General features: G+C 34.9%; 1 pseudogene; it reads right to left on the reverse strand.

The window, feature by feature from the left end:
- Positions 1-23218: 23218 nt before the first annotated feature.
- LOC100423879 (la-related protein 1B pseudogene) lies at positions 23219-24760 on the reverse strand (annotated as a pseudogene).
- Positions 24761-25598: the final 838 nt, after the last annotated feature.

The following is a 25598-nucleotide window of genomic DNA, read 5'->3' on the forward strand; positions in this document are numbered from 1 at the left end:
TTGTAAATGGGCCCATACAATACATGAAAGGAATTTCTGAAGGGTTTGAGCCTTCAAGTTCATGGAGGGTAACTAGAGAAAAGGTAAATTTCAAACTCAGCCCTATTTCTTACCACACTAATGCAAAACCCCAAACTAAAGACTCAGAGAAAGGAAACGTGTGCTCATCCCTAACTACAACAAATATGTGACTCAGTATCTTCTGTTCTATCTAACATGTTCAGAATTCAATACAAAAATTACAAGGCATGCAAATACAAAAATTACAAGGCATGAAAAAAAAAAAGAAACAGTTTGAAGATGAAAAACAGTCTTCAGAACAACACTATAATGTGACACAGATGTTGGTACAGACAGTAAATTTAAAACAAATATGACCAATCTAATATAGGCTTTAATGGAAAAGCATTACGAACAATATAAAATGTATATTTTAATAGATAGATGGAAACATTAAAATATAACAAATAGAAGTTGTAGAAATAAAAAGAACGCCTCTGACAGGTTCACCAGTAATCTCAACACAGGAAATAAAAGAACCAGTTAATGTGAAGACAGGTCAATAGAAAGTCAAACAAAAACAAAGGGAAAAAAGAATTAAATAACAGGTAAAATCATACAAGATATATGAGACAATACCAAACATTCATAATCAAAATCCCAGAAAAGGGGGGAAAAGAGAAAGGAGCAAAACGAATTTTGAGAAATAATGGCAAAGGAGTTTTCAATATTAGTGACAAAATATCCAACAAAGTCGAAGATAAGCATTACAGCAGAATTCTTAGCAGAACTCATGCCAGCAAAAAAGATAGTACAGTGACATTTGCAATGTGCTAAAAGAAAAATACCCGTACTTCCTTAAAAATATATTTGAAAATAGAAATATATAAATCCACAATATAATATACATTCAGATTTCAACACTCCTCACTCAGTAATTGAAAAAAAAGAACATACAGGCAGAAAAGCATAAGGATATGAACGGCCCTAATAAGATTAATATATTTATAGAATAATCTACCAAGCAACAGCAGAATGCAACAATCTTCTCAAGTGAACAAAGCACATTCACTGCTTTTCTCTTTATTTTTAAAGTGTAGCTTATGTCTTTAAGTCAGTATTTTAAAAGTTGGGGTTTTATTTTGCATTTGTTAATTTTATTGAATTTTTTAAATAATTTGTTTATATTGAATACTATTTTGCAAGGAAAAAAAAAAGAAACCTCCTGATCCTTCAACCCAGATAGTTTAAAATGCTATTCACAACTTTTTTAAACATAATTTTCACTTTTGGAAAATTATAGTTTTCATTGATTTGATTCACTAAAATAAAGATTATTGGTATTAGCAACTGAGAAATTGAATTTTTTCTTACAGCTTTATAACTGATGCCTATTACATTTCCTAGAGATCAGTTTTGTATCTGACATTTTAAGCAACATGCTTGTAAAATTGTAAGACTCATAGGGAAATATAACTCAACTAATTGTGGAAGAGGAAGGAAAAGGAATACATACTTCATTAAAATTAGATCTATATTATATGCCCACTTAATGTCACAGCAACATATTAGGATAAAGAATGATGAAATAAAATTTAACAATTACACAAGTTTAGGGGTAATGAAGTACATTTAATTTTACAATAATATGTTGTAAAAAATAATATTAAATAACAATGATTGAAAAAAATAAGACATAATATTATAAATACTTTAAAATAATTTGTAAATAAGTATCCAAGTCAGTTTCTACCTTTTTCACTTTAAATTTATATTCAAACATGAGCAGAGTCACCCTATGGGTAGTATTAGCCTTTAGATCAACTATTCATTTTCTCTTTTATCAGTACATGACAAGGTCATCAGTATCTAATAAAAGTTTCACAAGTCAATATCCCATTATTGAATTGGAATACCTGGATACTTAAGCTCTCCTTTGAACAATTTAAAAAGAAAGAGTTAAATTAAAAAAATCATTAGGAAAATGTAGCATTTTTATCTAATGTTTCATAAAGAAAAATATGGATAAGACCATGAAAGGACAAGGGGTCTCTGACTAGAAGTAGCAAAAAAGTAAATGATAATTGAGGTTAACTTTGACTGATGATTATAATATCCACAGACCAAGTTGATAGGAAGTGAATACCAGAAAAAATAGATAATATGTACAAAGACTTTGATAGTCTGAAGGACAATTACATATATTATCATTTGTTTAGAAAACTATATTAAATTCAATATTAAATGTTCTATAATAATAATGTATATAGAGCATTTAATATATTTATATTTTATTATTTACATACTAAAAATACTATTATACTATCAGAACTTAGTGACTATATATATACCACTACATATAAAATATATAAATATATTAATGCCACTAAGTTCTGATAGTATAATAGTGTTTTTGCTATATTGTAAAATGTAATCTTGCAGTTTAGTTTTTCTTTTGATTAAATAAAGACATATCCTGCCTATTTCAGAAATTTCTAATAAATTTCAAGCAAAGGTTAATGTTATCCACAATTTATTACTATATTATTACTAATATTTTTGTATTGCCAATCAATTATACTATAATTCAGCAAACTACCATCTGCATATGTTCTAATTAGAAACCTCATATTATAGTATTTAATGTTTGCTATTCTACCTGTTAAAGCCAGACATTTCAAGGTTCTTTGTATGATGAACATTTATTACTTACTAACTCACAGCACATTGGAGTTTGTGGGTGGCTGGCGGGGAATACAAAAAGGGTGCTCTTCCATAGGCAGCTACTCACAAGATCTCTGCCAGCCTTCAATCTGTCATTGTTATCACTTGACTATAAGGTTACTGTATTATGTTTTGCATTACTGTAAAGGAATACCAAGTGCTGGGTAATTTACAAAATAATCAGGTTTATTTGGTTCATGGTAGTGTAGGCTATTAAGCATGACAGCAGCATCTGGTCAGCTTCTGGTGAGGCCTCAGGAAGCATTTACTCATAGCAGAAAGTGAAGGGGAAGCAGATATATCACATGGCAAGAGGGAGAGGAAGAGGTGCGAGGCTCTTTTAAAATTCAGATTTCGTAGTAACTAAAAAAGTGAAAACTCACTCATTGCTGTGAGGAGGGTCCCAAGCCATTCATGAAGGATTTGCCCCATGACCCAAACTCCTCCCACAAGGCCAACCTCCAACATTGATTTCACCTTTCAACATGAGACTTGGAGGAGACACACTTCCAAGCTGTATCAGTTCCCTGCTATCATGACAAGCCAATAATAATCCTGAAAGACACAATTGCCAACACCATACACCATAATCTCAAATGTTGAAACCTAAGAATATCAACATCCTCAAAGTCTAAATAAACTCAAAAATCACAATCCTAAAAAAATCAAAATCTGAAAAATATAATTCTTGAAAAAACAGTTTCAAAATTATTTTATAAACATTTATTTATATTTTTAAAAGCAAATTTGAGAAACATAAAACTATGACAGTATTTCGTAAACCAATTTGAACAATACAGGCAATAATGATGAAAGTATTTTTGCAAGCATAAATACTAATTATACTAATGACAATCACATGTGTATACAAGTTATAAGCAGATTAAATGTATTCATAAAGAAATAGGTCAACACCAAAATGTATAAACACAAATAAGTATGGTTGGTAATAATGTACATTCATAACTGGTCATCTAAAATACTGTTATGGACAACCTAAATCTTTGAGAAGATGGAATAAAAATCACAATGGGTCACCACTGCATATGTAGTGACCCAAAGAGTTCAGAGCTTGAGAAATTTCACCAATACAGGTGTACAAAAAGAACATATCTTCATTTACTAAGGAAATGTCAACATGAAAACCAGAGCCCAAACCCTGTAATTCCAAATGATGAAAAAATAAATTATCAAAATGCCTTAAATCTAAATACCTAATGTCTAAAATTCCCAAAAGCATAATCATAGGATAGTTGTATCATGGTTTGTGAAACTATTACCTTGTTATTGTCTTTATTTAGAAATTAAGTATGGCTTAAGGAGATGTATATGGATTCCGAATTGACAAGGAGTAGATTTGTGACCTTAATTTTAGGCATCAGCTTGACTAGATTAGAGAATACTCAGAAAAATGGTAATGCATTATTTTAGACATGTCTGTGAGAATGTTCCAGAGGAGATTAGTGAGTGAGTCTGAGTGAATAAGGCGAGGAAAACCTGCCTTCGATATTGGTGGAAACCATTTAATCAGCTGGGGAACCAGAGAGAGCAGGTACAGAAAGGCAATTGGTCCCTCTCTGGCACCTAGTGAAGATTTTTCTTTTGCTGCTTTAAACATCAGAACTACAAGCTTTTCAGCATTTATACTCCAGGACTTACACCGGAGGCCCCCAGGTCCTGAGGCTTACAGCCTCACTCTGAGAGTTACACGTGCTTCGGATTGTGTTTTTTGAGATTATGATCTAAATCCATTATCATCTGTCATAGATAATTTCATGGAGATTTTAGAGTTTAGAATAGTTATATATCATGAATATCCACATTCAAATGTTCAGAACTCTGTCACATGGTCCTGCCTGAGAGTCACGAAGTGTAGAAAACATAGTTCTCTGTATGGTGAGGGGAAAAAGAAAATGGTTTTGTGAATGACAATGCCCAACATTGTCTTTGCCAGACAACGTACCAATTAAGGTTGACATTTGAGAAAAGTTTGAACGTCAACATATTATATAATTTCAATGGATGAAACACTACATTTAAATTCCAAAAATTATTTTAATGTTAGATACGGCTGATTCACAAAGGTCATCAACATAATTTTTCTCCCATAGGTAAAATTTGATTTCATGCAGTAATATATTGTTAACATTTCTCTTTCTTGTTCTAATTTTAAAGTACAGGAATAATTTTGATTTTTAAAATCCTGGGGAACAAAGTGTTCAATTATAATTAATATTTGCAAAAGATAAACACAGTTTAATATTAATTTGAAACTAATTAATACACCATAAATTATTTTATTCAATAAGGCTTTGTAATTTTAATTTAACTTGTTTCAGAAAATATTCCAGATTGACACAGAAATGAAAATGAAATATCACCTCTCAACTGAGAATTCAAAAGGCTGATGTAAATGAGGAGCAGAATTTCAAGCTAGTAAATCTTGGGTGATTAACTTCATGAAGCAAGTCTATAACAAGGTGAGACTCTGAGGATGAGTATAAAATTGTATACTAATGAATTCATTGAGTTATCACGAATCATCTTTGATCTAGAATTAACATTTTATACGTACTATGCAAAAGCTCATTTTATTAGAATATTTATAAGCACTAGGATATTTACATATTAAGTTATGTTTTTAGGATCCTCCTGGGATTGCCATATGTTCAATAAATAGATCTGCTTTGTTCTCGCTCTCTCTCTTTCACTCTCAATCTCTCTTTGTCTCTCTCTTTCACTCTCTGTATCTCTCTCTCTGAGAAAGCAGCTGGTCTTTCTCCTGTAAAACTGCTCTCAGTTCACACTAAGAACTGCTGATCAACACATTTAATGATGCATTTGACTTTATTTCACAGAACACTGATTATGTGATGACTTTGGATAGTGTTGACATCAGTGTAAGTAGTTAAAAACTAAAAATAAATTAATATGTTCTGTTAACTATTTAGAATGTTTGATAGTTCTGATCTAACATTCTATGTCAGTTTTAGTACTAGAATAGCGTAGTTATAGTAATTCCATGTAAAATTAATATCCAATATTCCAGCAATTAAATAGTAAAGGATTTTTGGTAAACCACATCTATAAAGTAATCTTATATATCAATCTATTCTCAGAAAGATGAGTTTTTTAATTTTTTCCAAGGCCATTAATTTCAGAAGTCCATTTTCATATAAATTGTAGTTTTAACTAAATTCATTTTTACTTATAACTTAAATTGTTTATAGTCAGTTACAGGATATTCAACTGCAATTAATATGAATAGTCATAGTATACTTTTTGTGATATTGAAATAACTGATTTTCTGCTTGAATATAGAGCAGCCAGGGAGGTTTTTATGTTACTTTCAGAACAAAAAATGTGAATGTTATTGGTTGTAAATATGGCAACTTGAATATGTCACAGTGATTCAATTAAACTCCCAACTACAGCATTTTTTTCTTAAGCAATGACATATCAGTGAATGCCTTACATCCCTTTAGAATGAAAAAGAAAAAAATTTTTAAACTTCTCCTATTATAAAGAGAAAATTTGGCCAGGTGCTTTGGCTCGTGCCTGTAATCCCAGAACTTTGGGAAGCCAAGGCAAGCAGATCACTTGAGGTCAGGAGTTTGCGACCAGCCTGGCCAACAGGGTGAAACCCTGTCTCTACTGAAAATACAACAATTGGCTGGGTGTAATGGCGTATACCTGTAGTTCCAGCTAATTGGGAGAATGAGGAAGGAGAATCCCTTGAACCAGGAAGGCAGAGGTTGCAGTGAGCCGAGATCGTGCCACTGCATTCTAGCCTAGGTGATAGAGGCAGACTCCATCTCAAACAGAAATAAGTAAAATAAATAAATAAACAAATAAACAAACAAATAAAAAGGAAACTTATTTTAAATGTTTCACTTCCAACAATATTGCTCGACGTTAGAATTTCAGCCAGTGAATACCACACACTGCTATTTAATAGGATACTTCAATATTTAAAGAAATAAAGACTTCTAGAATCTTCATTCTTTCTTATAACTCTTACATCAAGACAGAAAAACTAAAATTTATTATGTGGTGTCATTCTGTGTAGCACTAAAATTCACTATGGCATTTTTGTGGTCTTCAGAATTATAGCTCATGGATAACAGTAATATGGAGTAATATGTACAAATGTCTAGTTAAACAGAAAAGCTAACACATGTATCTTCTTTTTTTCCCCGAATGTCACCACAAAGCACAGAGTATTGAAGGAGACAATAGCTGATGAGAAATATCAACACAGTTTTTGAAGGAAAAAACTAGAAGAAAGAATCCATAACTCATCTAGAAGAGCAGAAAAAAAAAAAATGAAATCTGAATTCTGGCTACCATGGATGCCTTATGTGTCAAGACAATTCACCCTGAAGAACTCCAGACAGGAGGAGAAATCATAGGATTCAAGTACTTCAGGAGGCAGGATGAGGTAGAACTGAAATAGATAAATCCACATAAAGATAAATAAAAAGTAAAAGTGATATGGACAGGAGACAGGGAAACACTGCTTGAAGATGGCAGTTCCCTGGCAAAGGCCCCATCCTCAAGCCTGAAGACACAAAGCCCTGAATGAGGACAGACATTCCTGTTTTTGTGCTCCAAAAGTTGCCTTTCGGCCCAACATGCCCCCTCTCCTGTATCCGTATAAACCCCGAACCCCAGGCTCCAGAAGCAGACTAACATGAGACAAGCAGACGAATAGCAGAACAACACGGAAGAGAAAGAGAGAAGAGGAGGAACGTCTGAACATCAAGAGGAGTTTGGGTTGCTGTGGTTGAAAAGGAGTTGGGCTGCTGGACAGCCCAGATCATCTTTCCACACCATCCCCTTTTCCGGGTCCCCATCCATCCCACTGAGAGCCACCTCCACCACTCAATAAAACTCACATTTATCCTTAAAGCCCGTGTGTGACCAGATTCTTCCGGGATGCTGGACAAGAGCTTTGGATACAGAAAGCTGTCACATTTGCCCTCTGCCCCTTGCAAAAAGTCAGAGGGTTCATTGAGCTGGTTGACACTTAAAGTCCTCTGTGGATGGCGAGGCTAAGAGCATTGTAACCTTGGAGTTGCCCACACACACCCCTAGACACTACCACAGGGCAGGAGCACAAAAGCTCACCCTGGCCACTGCACCTTGCCCCAGTATAATGTTGAGGTCAAGATGCTTTTAATATTCAGAGTGAAGAGAATACTGGTGTACTTAGCATATGATATTCTATTAAGTAGAAATATCTCCTTTTAGATCTTTTATTACTTACATTTTAAAAATTATATATCTCTATATATCTAAAATTATATATTTAAAATTATTATATATTTAAAATTATTCAATATTAAATCTAAAACATTAAACATATAAATCATATGTAGAAAGTAAAAAGTCACATCAATATATTGATTACATCAAAATTTAACAAGAGAATACCTTACCTTCTAAATCACCTATACGCCCTTTGTGTGGTGGCAGCCAATAGCAGCCAATGTATCAAATATTGTGTTTAGCCCTCTTTTTTAAATTTTATACAGCTCTTTCTTTATCTCTGCCTCTCTTTCATGCACACACAAATGTTAATAATTGGTTTCATATGTTTGTAATTATAAATGGAATTACATTTTCTATTTACTTCTGCAACTTCATTTTTTTGCTGAACATTATATAAGTGAAATTCATACCTATTGTTATATAAGGTTTAATTCCAGACAATTTCTCTTCATTACTGTATAGTATATTATTCCTTTCCATTTTAGAATAACCAACAGTATTCATTCAAGTATTCTTGTATGGATCTCGTTACACATGTACAAGAACAAAAGACCCTATTCACATGTACAGAACAGCATTTTTCAATCTGTGAGTCACAACACTTCAGTATCATGAAGTGTTATGCCCTAACTTCAGAGGGTTATGCCCTATATTTGTGAGTGTAATGTGATAGATTAGAACTGTAGAAGTGGAAAGTATGTCATAACTATTCTCATCATAGAGGTTACAGCCAACACTCTTACAACAAAAGACAGATTAACAAGAGGAAAGTATAACAGATGTATTTAGTAAAATTTTATGTGACAGAGACCAGAATGAAGACCCCAAGACTTAGGGAAAACTGTCTACTGTTATGCTTAGGTTCAATAAAGAATGGACAGCCATGTAGAAATGTGTCAAAAAATGATCTACTGGTCATAGACTGATTGGCTAAACACAGCAAGGCCTGTCTCTTCAGATTCTTCTTGTCTTTCTGTGTGGTAGTCCTTCTTCCTGGGAATAGGACAAGAACCCTTTTGGAATGAGGGTTCTATGATACGATCAGACAAAGTAGGTCAGAGAATTTCTTTATTGTCAGCTTCTACACAAAAAAGTAGAGGACATTTAGAGTAATATTTTTTATCTTGTATGACCCGCCTTTGGGAAGAGGAATTCCAGATTTTATGGCCTGCCTCAAGAGAAAAAACAAAGTAGAAGAGTGAAGGTCAAGAAAGGTGAGGTCGGGCACGATGGCTCACGCCTCTAATCCCAGCACTTTGGGAGGCCAACGGGGGCGGATCACAAGGTCAGGAGATCGAGACCATCCTGGCTAACATGGTGAAACTCCGTCTCTACTAAAAATACAAAAAATTAGCCGGGCGGGTCGCGAGCGCCTGTGGTCCCAGCTACTCAGGAGGCTGAGGCAGGAGAATGGCTTAAACCCGGGAGGCGGAGCTTGCAGTGAGCTGAGATCCGGCCACTGCACTCCAGCCTGGGCGACAGAGCAAGACTCCGTCTCAAAAAAACAAAAAAACAAAAAACAACAACAAAAAAGAAAGGTCAGAAGGAGACTTTGTTTCTGAGGTCTTTCCAATGTCCTTCAGCTCAAAGTACTCAGCATGGCAAAGTGCTATACTTTGGGGTATTGTTTTCTCAGCCACAACAGAAAGAAACAGGAAGAATTAAACAGAATGCATTAGTTTCATTGTTCATCTCAATTCGTTGGGGTAAATATCGTTTCATCTAACTTTTGTTTATATACATATAAATATTGTAAGAAATTATTTTATTATTCTTTTGCTTATATGTGCATGGACACAAATATTTAAAACATGTATTTATAATGTTACAATATCAAATATCTTTCTTATTGTTAAGTCACCACTAAATTTTGAAAACATTCTTCTCTAGTGCATATGTCCAGTGGTTGAATTGCAGAATAATCTATTATAAATATTTTTAGTTTACTAGAAAAGGCCACATTGTGGTCCAAACTAGTGACAACAACTTCTACCTTTTATACCAAGGGTGTTCAGAATTCTAGTTGTCTTCAAATCTTGACAACGTTTGTTACTCTCAAACTTTTAAGTTTTATCAAATAGTGAAAATTGTTATTAGTTATTTTATTTTTATTTCACATATTTCCAATGATGATCATAAACATCTTTTTATCTGCCTATTGGATATTTAAGATTCTTCTTGAATTAATAACCTATTCATTTTTTTCTTATTCTTATCCAAATTAGGTTGTTTAGGTTTTTCTTATTTTAGGCATCCTATTTATATTATGACAACTATCACTGTTTCAGTTTTATTTCTAATATCATTTATATTTAGATTGTTTATTCACTTTTATACTGTGTTCAGATAAACAGACTGTCTTTTGTTTTAATATAACTTTCTTAAGTATTTTTGTTGAAGATAGAGAAAATTCACCGGTGGATTGGGAAAATTCTATCTTTATATCAGGAGGCATTTATGATGTGCCCTTTGAAGTCTGAACCTCCCCTGGTGACTTCTCAACTTCTGAGGGCTATTTATTTTGTGCTATTAAATTTTTTGTTATTTTTAAAATATGGAGTTAAAATGTAATTAAGTTCAATTTACAATGTATAATGAAAATTTCTGTATACTCAGTCACTCTTGAGCCATTAAAAGTTATCTTTCATATCAGTCCTTGTTTAGTGTCTTATCAATTGACCTTGAATCCCTTTTCCTATTTTAGAAGCAGAATTTGCTAAATAAAATCTTATGTTTCCCTGAGAACCAAGAATCTTGCAGTGTCAGATTGATGTTTGTTCACAGTGATGTTCTTCGAAGCATCCTTAGGATGTGCTTCATGTGCTTTCAGGTGAACTGCGGATCAAATGGGTCACATATATCAAAAGTAGCTGGGCCACTAAACTAGCTAGGTGGCCTGGGGCAAGATTCTGCCAGTCTCTTTTTGAACCTTAGTGTCATCATCTGTAAAACGAAACTAATCGCTACTTTTCTAAAAGTGGAGATAAGTGTAAAGCCCTTAGCATCACATCTGCTACATAAGGAACACTAAACAAATAACAGCCACTCTTCTCATTTTTAAGCAAGATGAAATATATATCGATCCCAGGATATAACCTGTCCTGACTGGGCATTGCCCTTGGCCACCAGGAACTTCAGGTCTAATGTTTTACAGATAATTTTCAATTAACATGTAGCCTAGCTTAACTAAGTGACCAGAACAACATAAAAACTTCACAGAGACATTTTGCATTGAGCTTTTCTGAAGTCAGTATTTATTATAAAACTCTTGGTGGTTGAATTAGAAGATAGAAAGCACTTCTGTTTCAATAAGGATGCGGGGAGCTTGCACCTGGAGCTCCCTTGGATTTCCCAATTATTTTCTGCACTTTTATTTTTCTCTGGTTATACATTAAGCCTTAAGTAAGGATGCTCTCTGTACAACTGGTGTGATCTTTAAAATATTCAAACTTACAAAATTTATGGCAATGAGATGGGATATTTTAAACTATTCCTGACAACATAATGTAAATAACAATGTCTAAGACAAGGTTTCAGATAAATAAAAGTGAGGGAGAGAGAAATCATTGTCTTCAGGTTGACTTACTGGCCATTTCTGTACTTAAGCTGCACAAGTACTGCATCCACTGACAGGCAGAAAACTGAGACCTAAAATTCATGGATCTAGATTTGGATGAACATCTAAATGTGTTATATTACATAAATATGTATGTGAGTGTGTGTGTATGTATATGTGTATATATATATGTGTGTGTGTAAATATATGTATGCCTTAAAAAAATAAGTCCATGAATAATGCAATGCCGTGTGTGTGTGCATGTATGTGACTGGGTTTGAGTGTGGTTGTGTTTGTCATTGTTTTGGTATTTTTTGTAAAGTATGTTCTGGTACAACTGATGCTGACAGATAAGAAGCTAGAGGCTGCTAGAGCTGCAAAATTACTTCCTGTATAATATTAAGACTTCCACTAATTCTATGATTCTTACCCCGTAATGATTGATGCTCTCACAATAAAGGACTCTAATTGTTTGAGTTCCTTATGTGACTTTATTCTTAGAGAGAAACAAGATCTGTAGGAAGCTGCTATAAACTTCAGGCCCCTGAATGGAGCTAAATAATATGAGAAATTTCAGGATTATACCAACAAAGAGAGCAATAAGAAAAAAAAATGTGAAAAATCTGAAGACAGTTTAACTCATTGGAAGTCTTCATAAGCTCAATTCAAATATTTTAAAAAGGAGGAAATACATGGAATAGATACTAAAATTTTCACAGATCACTATGAGAAATTAGATTGTCTAGCTGTTCTACCAACTACTTTGTCTGGAAAATGACAATGAAAAATTCTCTTAATTTATCTAATACTTAATATTTAGAAAATATATATTATTACAGAGAATTATAGTCTATAATCCTGTAAGAGTCAGTGCCAATTAACACAGAAGAGGATTAGGACTCTGCATGACAAAAGGGTAAATGTCTCTTAGTAAATCCCAGTAGGAGGCTCAAGGTAATTTACCCATCAATGGGTAAAAGGGCCTGGGTCTGATAAATAAATTTATTAGGATTGCTGGTCATTGATGGTCTTAGTCTGTTTTGTGGTACTACCACAAAATATCACAGACTGAGTAATTTATAAAGAACAGAAACTTATTCTCTCACAGTCTGGAGTCTGAGAAGTCCAAGATCAAAGCACCAGTATCTAGTGTGGGTCTTCTCACTACATTCTCACACTAGGATATGGTGATGAAATTATAAGAGACTTGCAGGTGAAAGTAAGGTTCAAGTAGAAATTTATGAACAAAAGTTTTTTATTGTTGTTGCCTCCTAATTGCCAGAATGTATTATTGGAATATATGTATTGTCTGAATGGGAAAGTTTTCACTTACCCAAAATACAGGAAAAGGAAAGTTATACAATTCTGTTCTTCATCTGTTTTAATTGGGCAATACATAGTGAATCGTTTATAATCATCAAATGTATGTAAGTGCTTAATTTAAAACAATATAAGTTCATAAGGAATATAAATATTTAAATTAACAAAAGGTCTGTTTTATATATAAGTATATTAGAACCCTAAAATCACTTGTTTAATAATTCTTTATGGATCATAGATAAAGGATTAATTCTGAAAGTCAACTGGTACTATGGTTCCACCAAAAGTATCAGCTATACCCTATATAGTAGAAATTCAAGACATGCCACAAAATGATTAAGATTTTCATGCCTTTATTCACTTGGCACTTGTCTTCTTTTTCAACTCTAGTTAGAAGAGAGATAAAGCCAATTTGTATTTACTTGGGATGGGCTCCAACATGCATTCACTGTGTTCCTACAATAATATTTAATTTCTCCTGTTAATTACCACAAACTAGTGAAAATAAATACATATAGATTTGATTAGGTGGGAAAGTACTGTTATTTGTTATATAATGTTGATAACTGAATCTGAAGACCAAGTCATAATTACAAATACTTATCAATTCTATGATTACCAGAGTACAGCTAATTAACCCAGATATGGAAAAGCTCAGAAAAAAATGATAAAATTTCTTGTCATCACTTGAGCAAGGGTCATAAAAACATTACTCAGACAGCCAAAGTTAAGTTACTCTCTAAGTCAGCTCCAAAATCAATCAATGGGTGTACTGATTGATTGGATTATTTAGTTTTTCATGCCACATTTTGAAATATTACTAGCATCTATTCACAAAATTAAAAGGAAAACGGTCAAATTTGATTATCTTTTCTCTAAAAGCAAGCTTTCTTAGTGCTTCAAAAACACACAACCCAACATTAGCACTTCCCATGCTCAAATAATTTTAGAAGTGTCTGAAACATATGGCCACCACACAAAAACTTCTTACTTTTAGCCAGTGTAAACCATTGGGATTTGGGACAAGTTTTTTGTTGTCACTTCAAAGTATAAGTCATTTAAAAAACGTTTGACATCTTGTCATTGGAGTTTTGTAGTAACTGTTTCTATTAGAGAGGAATACAAAATTGCTTTAAGACCAAAATGCCTGTTGTATTAAAATATGTACTGTGATCCAACTCATCAAAGTATTGCATGACTTAGTGCATGGAGAGGATATATATATATTTTTTTGTTTTCAGAAGGGTAACTGCTGAGGTAAAAAAAAATACTAAAATACTCAGAAAGTAAAAACTAATGTCAGTTTAGAGGCAATGTGATAAAACGTATACTGTGTCTGATAGTTCCAATGTCAATCAAGGATTCCCACAAGAAGCTTTCTGCCATACTTAAATTGTAGATGACTACAGCCCAGATGATATTGTACTAGGAAATTCAATATTTGTGGATATAAATTATATGTCCAATTTGTAACTATGAAATAAACATAACAAAATGTTTAGTAGTTGTCTGCAAATGGAAGCCCATTAAACCTAAATAAGGATTTAGCTCGGAGAGAGTAAGTATGACTTAAATACAAGGCTCATGATGAAAACTAGTCGATATAACCATGTAATATAAAAGGTCATATGGCTGTGCCCCAAAAGGCACTGAGATTTCAGATTTAACTAAAACTTGACCCTTGACTTACACCATGGCCTATGACAACATTTAATTTACAGGTAATGACTGCTTTTGTTAGGAAGCCCTACAAAATGCTATTGTAATATAAAATGACTTCTTTCATAGTAATTTTATTTTAATAATGTAACTAATATTTAGTGAAATACTACCATAATTGGTAAGAATAATTTGACTTATTTACCCATACCTCATTTCATGATGCAAAAATAATAGCTGACAGTTTTCCACCAGCATTTTGTTCTATAAATATTGCAATAGATGCACGAGAAGAAATGATCACAAGTAATTTCAATTAAAAAATGTTGGTAGATCATCAGGTGGTTGACTTCATAGGATAGAGTTAATTTTCAAATGAACTGATAAATTCTATCTTTATCTTGGGAGATGCCAAGGTATATGGTTTTGGCTGTTGGCCAAGATAAGGTCAGTGGAATTCAGAACATGTTACATAAAGTACAAAGTTTACCTTACTACTGCCAGAGTTCATTTGTTCATTGATAGTTTTGAAGGGCATAACAGATTAACCAGCCTGATATGACTAGAAAACCAGCAATTAGACTAGGAACATCTGTGTTAGGATCTCCCGAAGTTAAGATTCATGACACAGATGGTGATTTACATTAGAAACAAAACATGTCTTTATGTACACAAAAGGACTGTGGAAATTTTACTCCTGAAAGACTCTCAGAATCCTTGTGCTTGCCTATGCTATATCTTTGGCTGAACCATATATTAGCCTTTAAATAAAAGCATTACAAGAGTATGATTTGTGCATTTTTGTGAGGTATTTTAATATCTAAACTTAAAATATTCTCCGTTCTTATTTTAATCAAAACTGTAGCCCCAAGCATTAGTGGTTTTGGTTGGGAAACATATTAAATGTCTATTAAAAGGATTAATAAATCCTTTCCAGAAGTATGCAATTGCAATAGACATTGGTCTTCATAAAGCCACTTTCTCTCTACCTAGGACACTTTTTTAAGATCGTAGCCATGTCATTTGAGAACTTTCAGTGTTATTTGTCCCACATATAAACTTTCTTTGGGAGAGAAACAATCAGGAGCAGATTCAACTTCAAAGATAAACAGTGGAGGGTAACTGCAGTGGGCCAATGGCCCACCAAAGACATCTATGTCATAAACACCAATAAATTTGTTAGCTCACATAACAAAAATAACTTTGCAGATGAAATTACATTAAGATCCTTGAGATTCATGGAGAGATTATTCTGTATTGTGCAGATGGGCCCAGTGTAATAAAACAAAAGATCCTTATAAGAAAGTGTCAAAGTGAGGAAAAGGAGATGTGCCAATAAAACAAGAGATTGGAGTAAAGTACTTTGAAGAAAAAGAAAGATGGTCATAAAGCAAGAAATCTGGGCAACTTTTAGAAGCTAGAAAAGGCAAGGAAACAGATTCTTCCCTGAAGCCTCCCAAATAAATGCAATACTACAGATGCCTTGATTTGGTCCCTTCAGATTCATTCTGGAAGTCTTACCTCCAGGACTGTAAGATAATAGATATATAATTCTAAGTCACTAAATCGGTGTAAATTTGCTACAGAAGCAAAAGGAAATGAATACAGTAATCAACCTGGTTCATTATCAAATTATATACTATTGATTTTTCTTTTTTATTTTTCATGAATTTCCAGGAAGATATTTGTTCAAAATTTAAAACGGTATCACCACATTGAAAATGTAGGTCTCTTCCCCACATAATCATCAGAATAGAATCACAAAACAAAACAAATGTTTTGATTAATGAGAGGTTCTACAGAGAAAAGAAGTGGCTGAGATAGAAGGCCAAATGTGAAGGTCATTCAAGATTCCTACTACTGAACGTTTTTCATTATTCTAAGAAAGAAATAATGGAAAGTGGGAGATTTTATGAATGACAATATGGCACTGATACAACCCAGAAACTGTTTTGCTGTTAAGGGCATTTGTGGACAGATGGGAATGACTTCTTTTTTTGAGGGTCAACTTTTTATTGGGCAATGTTTGTCTTTCATTTATTTAATAGATGTTATATTTTAAGGTAGGACAGGGCAATTTTTCCCGCAGTATTCCTTTTTCTTACAATTTTGGCCATGGGTTTTTTCTAGTTTAGACACAGTCATTTCCTTAACCATGGTTTAGCTAATTGCTTAATCTTAAGAGTTATTAATTTGGTATGCATTTTTTTTTGCTTGGTCAAAATGTCTTCGATGTGCCCAGCAAGCTCTTGTAATTCAGGAAAGGGAGGATGTTTGCTATCTTATCTTTTGTTTCTAACAGAAGGTTTGAAATCATCGGCAATGAAAGTAGATACGGTTTTTATGGTATTTTTACATGCATTCAGAGTAGCGTATTCCCAGAATGTACTAGTTAAGTCATCTTTAAAATGAATGCTTTTCAGTCTGTTTATCAGACTGAAATTTTTGATGAATCAGTTTGAGAGAAAGACATCAGACATAACTGCTAAGATGAATTGTCTTATTCTCGGACTCATTTAGTATCCATTCACGGTCAAATTTCAATCATATACTTGATAGCATTTTGAAAATCAACCCTTCCTGCTCTTTTCTAACCAAGTTTTCATATCGTCAGGACCTACAAGGATATAAACTAATTGATGGAGATTAGAGAATCTAAAGTAAGAGTTGATAAAGCAACCCTAAATCCTTCAGTGAACTTTTAGCCTTTCCTTATAACAACTAAATTATGCAAATGTTACAGTACACAAGATTTTAAGTTAAAACAAAACAGAGAATTTGGTCATTATTATTAACTACACTATAAGATATTATTTTAATATCCAAGGAATGGGGTATATTTAGAATAGGCCAGTGCATGTAAGAGAAAAGGGGATGGTTCAGACGCTACAGACAGAGAAGAGAAAGCAGAGAGGAAAGGAGGAAGTTGAAGTATGGAGAAGCGGGACGCCCACCAAGAGTTGGATCAGCATAGGGAGAGAAGAGTTTTATAAACTATTTCTGAAATCATTCAAAACTGAACACTTTTTGCTAAGCCTTTATGAAGACATCATTTATTTCTCCTTTTGTGACCTTGGTATTAACTTCTTAATTGGCTTTGTTTCATTGCTCAGTGATGTTATAGAGGAAATGAGGGGTAGGGTCAAGAATATCAGTGCCTAATTATTTGTATTCTGTGTGTTCTTTTCATTTGAATACTAGCAATTGCTAGTGTTTCAATATCTCAGCAATGTGGTGCCAATTGAACTAAATAATCAAAAATTTGACAAGATTCTACTAAGAGAAATTTAAAACTTTGGTGGCCACTATCAATAATTCAAGGCAGATTATATAACTAATTTGTATGGTCCATTAGAATAAAGATTTCAAAGATTTAAACATTTAATGATCAATGTATTTGGATTGTGATGAAGATACCATTGAAGAGCAGGAAAATACAAAAAATATTATCCTAGGGACTCATGAGTAAAACTAATGAAAGTGTGGAAAATCTAACACCAAACTTAAATTCTCACAATTAAAAAAAAAATTGGTGCTTCAATTTTAGGATTTCTCCAGAGAAAGATTATGAAACGTAGAAGAAAATATCTCACTTTATGTTAGCATATTTCTTAAATCAAAGTTCAGTATGCAAGTTATAACTTTCTGTCTATTAAGAAGGTGTATGCTTAGATGACTTTTCATTATTTTAAAAACTCAAACACACTGCAAATGAATAAATACTTACAACCTATTAAAGTATTCATGTTTCACCAAAAAACAAGAAATATTTTCATGAAATGTTATTTAAAATACTTTCCCCATTTTAGCATAGTGTGAATACAGCATTACAAAAATATCAAGTACTTAAGAATGATACTCTGCCAATCCCTATATCATAAATAAACTTTATATTCTTTTTAATTTTCATTAAACTCAGGAATTTGAAGATTAATATGGAAGAAAACTGAGTTTCTTTGTTCAGAATCTTTACTACATAGTGAATGTCCAAGATTTAATTCACAATTAAAATCTAAACACCATAATTAAGAAGCAGAGGGAATTTTAAGTATATAGAGCCTTTGAACCCATCAGAGTTAGGTATGAAAATCTGTTCTCACACATAGAATTTCCATGATATTGTACATGTTATATTATCTACTCTGTTTCCTTATTTTTAAAATGAGAATGGCAATAAATATCACATAGATCAGTTGGGAATATAAAATAAAATATAAAATACAAAACATCTCATGATAAAATTGAAAAATTGTTGAAGCTTTTAAAAATATCTTCATTCTTTTCAAAAACATGAAGTAATTCTATTAAATAAAATGTTAAATTTATATAGCATTTATGTTTGTAAGTAGCTAAACTGTTGTTAAGGGTAGAATAGTCTGCTCAACTAGCAACTCTTTAGTAATATGCTTGTTCTACAAATCTTCAAGACATAAATTTAATTAGTTTTAAGTTTTAAGTATATTCCTCAATTTTTATTATACTTTTAATGTTTAAAGTATTTCTGATTTTAAAAGAGAAATTATGCAGGTCTATTATTAATAACTCAAAACTTCCTAATACATTAAAAGAAAAAAAAGGTTCATCTTTTGATTCAGCAGGTTGGAAACAATCTTTTTGTAGAATCTGCGAAAGGACATTTGGGAGCCAACTGAAGTCTATAGTGAAAACCAGAGTATCTCACAAAAAAAAAAAAAAAAAAGAGAGAGAAAGAAGCTATTTTTGAAAAGGCTTTGCGACGCGTGGGTTCATCTCACAGAGTTAAATGTCTCTGTTAATTCAGCAGGTTAGAAACTTTTTTTTTTTTTTTAAGAACTTCCGCAGGGTTATTTGGGAGCCCATTGAAGCCTATAGGGAAAAACTGAATATCCCGCGATGAAAACTAAACACAAGCTATCTGTGAAAACGCTTTGCGATGTGTGGATTCATCTCAGAGTTAAACCTTTCTTTTGATTCAGCTGGTTAGAAGCACACTTTCTGTAGAATCTGCGCAGGAACATTTGGGAGCCCATTTTGAGGCCTACAGTGAAAAACCAATATCCTGCGATAAAAACTAAAATGAAGTTATATGTGAAAACTCTTTGCGATATGAAAATTAATCTCACAGAGTTTAACCTTTCTTTTGATTTAGCAGGTTGGAAGCACGTTTTTTGTAGAATCTGCGCAGGGTTATTTGGGAGCCCATTGAGACCTATAGTGAAAAACCGAATAATCCGTTATAAAAACTAGAAAGAAGCTATATGTGAAAATGCTTTGCAATGTGTGGATTCATCTCACAGAGTTAAACCTTTCTTTTGATTCAGCAGATTGGAAACACTCTTTTTGTAGAATCTCTGCAGGGACATTTGGGAGCCCATTAACATATAGTGAAAAAACCAATATCCTGCGATAAAAAAACAGAAAGAAACGAACTTTGAAAATGCTATGTGATGTGTAGATTCCTGAAGAGTTAAGCCTTTCTTTTGTTTCAGTAGGTTGAAAACACTCTGTAGAATCTGCGCAGGGACATTTGGGAGCCCACTGAGGCCTATAGTAAAAAAACAAATATCCTGCGATAAAAACTAAACACAAGCTATCTGCGAAAACCGTTTGTGATATGTGGATTCATCCCACAGAGATAAACCTTTCTTTTGTTTCAGTAAATTGGAAAGACTTTTTTTGTGGACTTTGCGAAGGTATGTTTGGGAGGCCATTGAGGCCTATAATGAAAAACCAAATATCCCGTGATAAAAACTAGAAAGAAGCTATCTGTGAAAACACTTGTGATATGTAGACTCATCTCACAGAGTTAAACCTTTCTTTTGATTCAGCAGGTTGGAAACAAACTTTCTGTAGAATCTGCACAGTGACATTTGGGAGCCATTGAGGCCTATAGTGAAAAACTGATATTCCACAATAAAAACTAGAAAGAAACTATCTGTGAAAATGCTTTAAGATGTGTGGATTCATCTCACAGAGTTAAACCTTTCTTTTGATTCAAAAGGTTGGAAACAGTTTTACTGTAGAATCTGCGCAGGGTTATTTGGGAGCCCATTGAGACCTATAGTGAAAAAAAGAATAACCTGTGATAAAAACTAAACATTGTTTTGGGGAGTCAGGGACCCCAAACGGAGGGACCGGCTGAAGCCGTGGCAGAAGAACATAAATCGTGAAGATTTCATGAACATTTATTAGTTCCCCAAATTAATACTTTTATAATTTCTTACACCAGTAAGAATTTCTTACAGTAATTTCTTTACTGTAATCTCTGAACATAAATTGTGAAGATTTCATGGACACTTATCACTTCTCCAATGAATATCCTTGTGATTTCCTATGTCTGTGTTTATTTAATCTCTTAATCCCATCATCTTCTTTGTAAAATGAGGAGGATGAATGTCATCTCAGGACCCTGTGATTTTATCAACTGAACAAATTGTTTGTAGAGCATGTGTGTTTGAACAATATGCAATCTGGGCATCTTAAAAAAAGAACAGGATAACAGTGATGTTCAGGGAACAAGAGAGGTAATCTTGAACTGGCCAGCAGTGAGCCAGATGGAACAGAGCTGTATTCCTCCTCTTTCATAAGCAAATAGGAGAAATATCGCTGAATTCTTTTTCTCAGCAAAGAACATCCCTGAGAAAGAGAATGTGCCCTGAAGGTAGGCCTATATATGACTCCTTTTTAAGGTGTCCCGTCTTTTGTGGTCAAAGCCAAAGGGATGAAATAAGCACCAGTCTCCTACAGTGCTCCCAGGCTTATCAGGTGAACAAAAATTCCCACCTAATAAACTGTGGTCAGATAGGTTATCTGCTCTCAAACCCTGTTTCCTGATAAGATGTTATCAATGATAATGCGTGCCAGAAACTTCATTATCAATTTTAATTTCACCTCATCCGGTGGTCCTGTGAGCTCACCCTGCCTCCATTTGCTTTGTTATATTTTATTACCTTGTGAAGTATGTGATCTCTGTGACCCACACCCTATTCGTGCACTCCCTCCCCTTTTGAAAATTGTCAATAAAAACTTGCTGGCTCGGGGAACATCATGGATCCTGCTGACATGTGATGTCTCCCCCAGACACCCAGCTTTAAATTTCTCTCTCTTGTGCTCTTTCCCTTTATTTTTCAACCCAGCTGAGACACTTAGGAAATAGAAAAGAACCCACATTAAACATCGGGAGAGGGTTCTCCTGATAAAACACAAGCTATCTGTGAAAAAGCTTTGCAATGTGTGGATTCAGCTTACAGAGATAAACCTTTGTTTCAGCAAGTTGGAAACACTTTCTTTGTAGAATCTGTGAAGGTACCTTAGTGAGCCCATTGAGGCCTATATTGAAAAACCAAATATCCCATGATAAAAACTGGAAAGAACCTATCTGTGAAAACCCTTTGCCAAGTGTGGATTCATCTCACAGAGTTAAACCTTTCTTTTGATTCCACATGTTGGAAACGCATTTTTTGTATAACCTGCGAAGGGACATTTGGGAGCCCATTGTTGCGTCTAGTTAAAAACAATTATCCTGCCATAAAAACAAGAAAGAAGCTATCTGTGAAAAAGCTTTGCAACGTGTGGACTCATCTCACAGAGATAAACTTTTGTTTCAGTAAATTGGACACTTTTTTTTTGTACAATCTGCACAAGGTTATTTGGGAGCCTATTGAGGCATATAGTGAAAAAACAAATATCCCACAATAAAAACTAGAAAGAAGCTATCTGTGAAAACGCTTTGCAAAGTGTGGATTCATCTCACAGAGTTAAACCTTTCTTTTGATTCAGCAGGTTGGAAAAACTTTCTTTGTAGAATCTGCACAGGGATATTTGGGAGCCCATTGAGGCCTATAGTGAAACATCAATATCCCGCAATAAAAACTAGATAAAAGCTCTCTGTGAAAATGCTTTGCGATGTCCTGATTCAACTCAGACAGTGAAATCTTTCATTTAATTTAGAAGGCTGTAAACAGTCTGTTTTGTTTTGTTTTTGTAGAATCTGCATGCACAGGGTTATTTGGTAGCCACTGAGACCTATAGTGAAAAACTGATATCCTACAATGAAAACTGGAAATGAGCTTTCAGTAAAAATGCTTTATGATGTGTAGGTTAATCTAACAGAATTAAACATTATTTTATTATTATTCAAAAAGTTGTAAACACTTTTTTTGTAGAATCTGCACTGGGTTATTTCAGAGCCCATTGAAGCCTATAGTGAAAAACCAAATATCCTGCAATAAAAACTAGAAAGAATCTATATGTGAAAATGCTTTGTAATGTGTGGATTCATCTCATAGAGTTAAAGCTTTCTTTTGATTCAGCAGTTTGGGAAAACTCTTTCTGTAGAATTTGCACAGGGACATTTGGGAGCCCACTGAGACCCTTAGTGAAATACCAATGTCCTGCGATAAAAACTAGAAAGAAGCTGTCTGCGAAAACACTTTGCAATGTTTGAATTCACCTCACAGAATTAAAACTTTGTTTGGATTCATCAGGTTGGATACGCTCCTTCTGTAGAATCTGAGTAGAGATATTTGGGAGCCCATTGAGGCCTATAGTGAAAAATCAATATCCTTTGATAAAAACTAGAAAGAAGTTATCTGAGAAAATGCTTTGCAATGTGTAGATTCATCTCACTGAGTTAAACCTTTCTTTTGATTCAGCAGGTTGGAAAGACTTTTTTGTTTTCCCCCATAGTAACTTGTTTTTATCTTTTTATATGAGAAAGGGTGTTCTTAGTATTTTCACCTTTATGGCTGTGTGTTTGTTTTCATGTTTTCCAACCATAGATCCTGTTCCTAATAATATAAGCCATCATTGATAACTTTAGCAAGTTCAGACATAATTTTTGCCTGAGACATGTGGTTGCCTCTTTGATCTCCTCCAGGATGTTCTTTCACATAACATGGTTTCTGAGTTACAATCAAAATCTTGTTTAAGTCTTGGTCATCAATTTCATAATCTGAATCATTATCAGACCAATCAGTTAATGTGTTTTTTCATCCTATTTGTTCAATATCTTCATCAAACAACAAATCAAGTTCTTCTTGTTCTGTTTCTTCTGAAGAACATAGCTGATTTAATGATCCTTCAGGCACAGAGACTGATTCCCTCAATTTCACTGGGGCTGGCTGATGTCTTTTTTTTACTTCTATCCAAGGTTCTGAGTCCAAGTCAGGCAAACCGGCAGACAACCCTCTAGATGTTGTTTGAAGAATACTTGTTTCACTATTTTTCTTTGGGTTCAATGGGCTTCCAATTCTTGGAGAATTGGGGGCAGACTCTGAATGTCAGCAAAAGGCTCAGCCTGGTACAAACTCTGGACAATCAATCAGTTGAGAGAAATCTGTTTGTGGCACATTGCAAGGAGGAGGCCTGGAATTGGCCACTTTTCTGGTTCTATCTTTTTTCTCATTCACAATTTCTACTTCTCTGCCATCCTTCAGTGCCTCTAAGAGATGAGATGAGGTTTGTAGTGAGAGCCTGAACACGTTGAAAACCAGCAATCAGGGAAATAGGCAAGAAACCTTGTTCATCCATCTTTCCTCAAAGAAAGTAGTCTCGTTCAAAATTTTCTACATTGAAGTAATTTTCAATTTGACGCTTCATGTACTCTTTAACCAATGCTTCTTCCACAGGATACACCCATACACCTGTACCATCATCACAGTAATACATCATACTGGTATTAAGTTTTGTTTGAAATGGTTGATCATTCCTTTCACCATGTTCTTGATAACCAAATAAATAAAGTTCAATCGAGGATTTTCTCTGCCTACTCCTCTTCCCCATCCTCAGTCTCTTCCTGGGCTTGTAAAGGAACCTCGGATATTACCACCCTCACTTCTCACATTGGAAACTTCATCTTGATCATCTCTTTTTTCTCTATCTCGCCTCTAACGTCATGTATCGTTTCTTCTATTGTTATGTGTTGATTTACTTACTTCAGGTTGACAGGATTCAGGTCTTTCTTGACTCTCTGGTCTTACATCATCTGAGTGGTACCCACTTGTGCTTATTAGCTGTCTTTTGTTGATTACTTGACTGAGCCTCAACCTCACTGACATTTTCACCAGGACCATTTAATTTTGTTTTCTGGTTTTGTTTGCTCTTTTACTTCTCTTTTCAACCTTCTCTTCTTTTTCTTTTCTATTTTGTGGCTTTTTATTTCCTTGGCTGAGGACGCTCTGACATCCAGTGTTCACTAATTCACTTGGTGTTGGCCAATTCTCCATAACGTTGAAATCACTAGCCTTGTTGAATTTGTCTTAAGTTTTCCTGCTTTTATAATTTTGAGGGCACCGAACTCTGACTCCAGGGTTTCCAGCGCTGGCGGCGGCGGACCTGTCCTGGCTGGGGACAGGTGCTGGGTAGCCTTTTTGTTCCAGGGATTTTCCTTCCGTGGCAGCGGCGGCAGCTGCCACTTCTCCTTAGGGTCAGCTGCTGCCTGCTCCCGGGCGTCCTCGGCCAACGGATCCGCAGCAACGGCGGCAATGGCTACTGCGGCGACCGCGGTGACGGTTCCCCGCTGAAGGGGCCCCGGGCCCATGTGCCTTGTGCGCCAGATGCAGCGCCAGGGGCCTCACGAGGACAGCCTCCTGGGGTACGCTGCGTGCCGGCACCACGTCAGAAGACGGCTCTCCCCGCGTCCCCGCGCTGGTGGTGGCCGCAGCCTTCTCCTCCCTCGCTGGCTCTTTGCCCTCACGTTCGGCCCAGGGCTGATGCTTGGCCTGCCGGTTCGCCTTGGACAACAGCGACTGGCTCTCAACAATCACCGCTGGCGAATCCTCCCGAGAATGAGCTGCGGGCACCTGGGCGTGAGCAGATATCGGGTCCCTCTGCCCCAGGTGCCCCAGTTGGGGTGGCCCCGAGGCCAGGGAGCCCGACTGCCCGTCTCTCCGCCGGGGCACCGACCGGCTCCGGCTGGTGGCAGAGAACCCAACAGAGACAGCCACTGTTGCCGCCGTCGCCAGCCTAGGTCGCTCAGCGTCCGACCTGCCACCCTTCCCCGCACTGAATCGAGCGCCAATCGCTCGCCTGCCCCGTCCTCTCCAAAGCGCACACCCCGAGGGAGACACCACGCGCCGGGAGCCGC

Source organism: Macaca mulatta, chromosome 5, assembly GCF_049350105.2.
Source record: "Macaca mulatta isolate MMU2019108-1 chromosome 5, T2T-MMU8v2.0, whole genome shotgun sequence".
NCBI classification, from domain to species: Eukaryota; Metazoa; Chordata; class Mammalia; order Primates; family Cercopithecidae; genus Macaca; species Macaca mulatta.